The sequence below is a fragment of the Rhinichthys klamathensis genome, unplaced genomic scaffold (assembly GCF_029890125.1).
Source record: "Rhinichthys klamathensis goyatoka isolate OS25496 unplaced genomic scaffold, OSU_Roscu_1.1 h1tg000192l_1, whole genome shotgun sequence".
In the NCBI taxonomy this organism is placed as follows: domain Eukaryota; kingdom Metazoa; phylum Chordata; class Actinopteri; order Cypriniformes; family Leuciscidae; genus Rhinichthys; species Rhinichthys klamathensis.
The window spans coordinates 1581501-1587500 of NW_026606718.1; positions in this window are offsets into that span (position 1 = coordinate 1581501).

A 6000-nucleotide genomic window follows, 5' to 3' on the forward strand; every position below is an offset into this window, starting at 1 on the left:
GCCAGTTCCTGATGGTATCCACCTTCCTCAGGTCCATTTGGACTCCCAGAGGACTGATTACATAGCCTAGGAAGTGGACGGTGGTACGGTGGAACTCACATTTTTCCAGTTTTAGGAAGAGTTGATGCTCTCTAAGTTTTTGTAGAACTTGGCGGACGTGATGATGGTGTTCGGTTAGATTCTTGGAGAAGATCAGGATGTCGTCAATGTACACTATTACAAACCGTTGTAAGAACTCTCGGAATACTTCATTCATGAAGGATTGGAAAACGGATGGAGAGTTGGACAACCCATAAGGCATAACGAGGTATTCGTAGTGCCCCGAATGAGTGATGAACGCTGTTTTCCATTCGTCGCCACTTCTAATGCGTACGAGGTTGTAGGCACTTCTGAGATCCAGTTTGCTAAAGATTTGGGCACCACGTAACTGTTCCAGGGTAGCTGGGACAAGAGGAAGGGGGTAGCGGAACTTGACTGTTCGCTCGTTGAGCGCACGATAATCAATACACGGCCGTAAGCCTCCATCCTTCTTCCCCATGAAAAAGAAACTAGATGCTGCAGGAGAGGTGGATGGCCGAATGAAGCGTTGTTTCAGGGCTTCCTTTATGTACTCATCCAATGCTTTCTGCTCTGGTATGGACAGCGGATAAATTCGGCCCTTTGGAGGGATGGTACCGGGCAACAGGTCTATGGCGCAATCCCACGGCCGGTGAGGTGGCAATTGGGTGGCACGTTGTTTACTGAATACATCTTGGAACATCTGATACTCAGGAGGAATCTCTGGCTGGTAAGAGGTTTCAGGACTTTCGATCGAAGTGGAGTTGATATGAAGTTTAGAAGGATCGTGAAGTTTATCAGGTGGAGGTTTCAGAAGACCGGTCTTGATGACTGGCAGTATGCATGATGAGAAACAGGAATGCCTCCACTGGATGACCTCACCCGTTGTCCAGTCCACTTGTGGAGCATGGACTGACATCCATGGACGACCCAGGATGATGTCCACTGTAGACCCATCCAGCACCAGAAAAGAAATTTCTTCCTGATGTAGAATTCCAATGCGGAGTGTAACAGTGGGAGATTGGTAACAAACTTGACCTCGGCCCAGTGGCTTACCTAGTATGGTTTGAATTTCTAACTTCTTTGGGGACCTTCGCCTCGGGAGGTGGAGTCTCTTGAGGAGCTGGACGGAAATGAAGTTGCCCGAGGAGCCAGTGTCGATGAGGGCGTACGCTGGAACAGAGCGAGAACCAGTTATGACCATCACTGGAGTGCGTGTTAGCGGAGAAATCATGGGAGGAATACAAATGGAACTCACCGCAGCGCGTGGTGGTCTAGTTGGACATTGGCTGATGAGATGTTCACCCGAACCACAGTACAGACAGAGGGCGTGGTTAATGCGTCGCTGACGCTCTGAAGCGGTGAGATGGAAAGAATCCACTTCCATGGGTTCTGGTGCCGGAAGGGATAGAGATGATGTAATACGTCGGGAGGGTCCTGCAGACTGATCCAGAGAACAAGCTGATAAACGTTGGGAAATTCTAATGGTGCGTTGGATGATCGCTTCTAGACCCATGACATCATCATGGACAGCGATCTGCTGACGAATTCGGGGATTCAGTCCTTGACGGAAACAGGTGATAAGCGCAGTCTCATTCCACCCACTGTTGGCCGCTAGAGTGCGGAACTGAAGCGCGTACTCACTCACCGAGGCATTTCCCTGACGATGGTGGTAGAGCTGATCATGGATGGAGAGAGCGGAAGTGTTAAGGCCGAAAACCTCCTTAAAATGCGCGATGAATGCTTCCCATGAGCGAGTAAGAGCGCTGTTTGAGTCCCAGATGTTTTGGGCCCACTGGAGAGCTCGACCTGAGAGGAGGGAGATCAGGCAGACAATCTTGGTACGATCAGTGGGAAAAACCTGTGGTTGCGCCTCCATATAGAGTGAGCACTGAAGTAGGAAACAGTTGCAGCCCTCCGCTTCTCCGGAGTACGTAGTTGGACGGGCGATAGGACTGTAGATCGTCGGCGATGCATGTGGGTCAGGAGCGGGAGGAACTGCCTGGTTGCCGGGAGGTGTTTGTTCACCGCGAGGGACCCGTGGCTGGCCTTCTCCAGTACCTGTGGCTCCTTGCATATTGATGGTCTGGTCTTCTGTCACGCACAGAAGAGAGACACAGAAGAATGACAGATGAGAAGCTTTATTTAATAAGCAGATGGTGGAAGTTCACAAGCCTGAGGTCGATATTGATGATAATCAGGATCTTTCAGGAGTGACAGGGAGTCTAACATTCTCTGACGAGACCAGACAATAAATGAAGGGACGTAAGGGTATTTAAGTGTTGGAAGTGATGAGCGGGTGCAGGTGTAGTGAATTAGTATTCAGGAGATAATGAGCGAATGAGTGGATTTGGGTTATTAGAGTCTGATGGTGTGGCAGGTGTTACAGATGACTCTGTGACAGATAGATAGATAGATAGATAGATAGATAGATAGATAGATAGATAGATAGATAGATAGATAGATAGATAGATAGATAGATAGATAGATAGATAGATAGATCGATCGATCGATCGATCGATCGGTTCTTGAGGAAACAGTTGCCTTTCCAGGCAGCCTGCATGGCCCATATTTAAGCAGTGACATGTTTTTTTTTTGTTTTTTTTTTAACTGTTTATATGAACAGATGCATTCAGAATTTCAGCCAAGTACAAAGTCAAACATAGTAACTTATGAATCAACTTAAAGAGAACAGCGGAGTGTTGCCGATATGCTCTTATAGGATCCAATGGCTGACCATGTCTGCCTTGGCGTGAGATTGCGACAGGGCTATTTCTGTCCAATCCTTTCGGTCATTCCGGTAAGAGGGTGAGGAATTCAAGATCAGGACAGCATAGTAGAACAGAACAGAGGGAGAGGGGGCCGATATGGTCACTAGTCATTTACAGTAAACTTTACTCTCTAAATATATGGGGTTCCATTTGTGCCAAAAATGAGTCGACTGCTTTGTGCTTTGTACATTTGTCCTTGTCAACAGTCATTGCCTAGTTAAAATTCAGGAAACTCCAAGGCACTCTCTTTAGAAAGATTAAAAAGCCTGTATTGTTATGGCTTGGTCATCTTAAACCTTTAAAACACTCCGACGCGTTTCGGCATACAAGCCTTCGTCAGGGAGTTAACAGTTTTCAAACAGGAAGAGACTTTCTTATAAGCTTTCAAACCACCAATCAGAAACCTCCATTTGGCAGAAGCAGGTTCAGAGTTGTAGTATTAAACAAAGACTATAGATATTAGGGGTGCACGATTCAGAAAATGTCACGATTCGATTCGATACCGATTTTTTGTCTCAAGATTCGATTCAAAATCGATTTTCGATTCAAAAACGATTCTCGATTCAAAAAAGCGATTCGCAGTATATAAATGTAGTTTACTTTTTCCTATGTGATTGATTGCAGTAGACACAATTTAAAAGAAAAAAAAAACACAACAAATTAAATGTAGTTTGATATTACTTTATATGTTTTCATACAAAAATAAAAACTTTTGCACCTAAAAAGTGCAAAGTGCCAAGCTTTGGCCAGCTTTCAAATACATTTAATTCAAGTTTAAAATAAAACTTAAATAAAAAGCTTTTACATTTAGCTTTAAAGTGCTGTAGTCAGATCAAACAATTATGCTAAATGTGGTTTAAGGACTACTTTAGCTACCAGGCTGACTGTTGAAATGTGAACTCGACTGGGCACATTGAACTTCCTAAAAATATATACTAATGTCATATAACCTTTGCGAAATTATTTTAAATAGATTTAAAAAAGCCACCGCTACTGGTAACATCTATGGTTAGATTGATTTGTTTAGATCCAGTGAAGTCGTTCATAGGCGTAATTTGCGGGTATCTCCAGTTAACTAGCAGAGCATTCATTTAGTTCGCTATTAAATAAGAGATCGGTTGTTTTTTAAATCAAGCTGCGCGCTCGTTTTCCGCTGCTATCAGTGTCATGGTACAGTGTTCTCTGTGGCTCGCGCAGTCTTCACTCGGACACGCGCTTCAATCTATCGCCGTTGTGGAGACTCCGGTGAAATCACAAAATAAAATGCACACAAACGGGATGAACATATTGGGTTTTGATGAGAGAAAAAACTATACGAGTGCGGTTTAGAACCCGTAACCTCTGACACGCTTGGCAAAAGATCTACTGAACTCAAACATAAGATCTGCGGATCGATGCATTTATTTACGGGTTGAGCAGAGAGGCTGCAGTTTGACCAGCGGGCGGCAAGAACTTGCAATGTAACTATTTATCAGACCGGCCCTCGCGGCCTCGAAACACTACCGGACCACCGGTAAAAGTCCTGACTCACCCGATTGCCACTCTGCCCGTGCACGCCATTAAAAAAAATATGAATCGATTTTTGGAATTCTATGAATCGATTCTGAATCGGTAAAGATTGAATCGCGATTCAAATGTGAATCGATTTTTTTGCGCACCCCTACTAGATATCCATCTTGATACTTAATAGAACAGAATTTCCGTGACTACACACCAAGGTTACACACAATGCATGCATCACTACAATATAAAAGTCATTGCCTAGTGTTCAGATAAATTATTATATGTTCATCATGTGTATGTTCTTTGTTTATGTCGATTTGTTCTTCATCTTGCTTTGTTGTTCTTACTGTCATCCTGTTCTGTCAGCCTAACTGTTATCTTGTCATCATTACTGTTGTCCTGTTCTGTCGTCCTTACTGTCGTCTTGTTATAAGAGTTAGAGGTATCCCCCTGCTTCTCATAACCTTCTCACATGAATGGAATTATTTTATAAACTTACTTTTTTTGTAAACTTTCTTTGCTTTTATTTTGAGAGCTTTCCGTGAGGTCTGCGTCTGTACACATTTGAAAAGGTTTACATAAACGATAGTAAGGATAACTCAAAACTCCAGCAAGGATGACAGAACAAGACAAGAGACAGTTAAGACGACATTAATGATAACAAGATAACAGGAAGACAGAACAGGACGACAGAACAAGATGACAGTAAGGACAACAGAGCAAGATAACAGTTAGGAGAACAGAACAGGATGACAGTAATGACGACATTATAACAGTTAGGACGACAGAACAGGACAACAGGACAATAAAGCAAGATGACAGAACTACAGAACAAATCAACATAAACAAAGAACATACACATGACATGAACATTTACTAATTTATCTGAAAAAGTAGGAACAATACAGTAAGAACCACAGAACAATACGATATAAACATACTCATGAACATATACTAATTTATCTGAACAACTAGGCAATGACTGTTGACAAGGACAAATGTATGGTACAAAGCACAAAGCAGTCGACTAATTTTTGGCATAAACGGAACCCCATATTAATACAGCACTTTATTTCATTAGACTTATAATGATTTAGGCGTTGTCCAAAACTTTTTTACAGTTATTGGTAAAACATGATTTAATTGCTGGAGTCACAAAATGCGTTATCTTTCTGCACTACAAATCATGAAGGTCACCATCTAAGCACTGATTTCTTTGTAGTCAGTAAACAGCAAAGCTGTGCTGCCATCTAGTGTGCAGACTTCTCAAAACGTTTGCAAACTGTTTAATAAATAAGAATGTCGTATTAGTTTCTTGCATGAAACAATGTCCTGTTTTGTTGTGTAAGTATTTGCTGAAATAGAAAGCCGTCGTAACCTCACAGAAATGTTACAAAAGTATCTTTGGTTTTCAACATGGAATTTTATACTCACTCTGAGCCTTGGCTGCAATTATGAGCACATTATGGGGCCAGTGAGAAATGTGGAAAGAAAGGCTACTTTGTTGCTAATGCCACAGAGTGGGTGGGTCAAACAGTCCACTCTTGTATATATTGTTGTTAAAAATCATTTGCCTTCATTGGTGTGAAATGGATAGCTATATTTAGACAAAGTCATTACGAAGATACAGACTGCACACTTCTCTGGAAACAATTAAGGTAAAGAAACA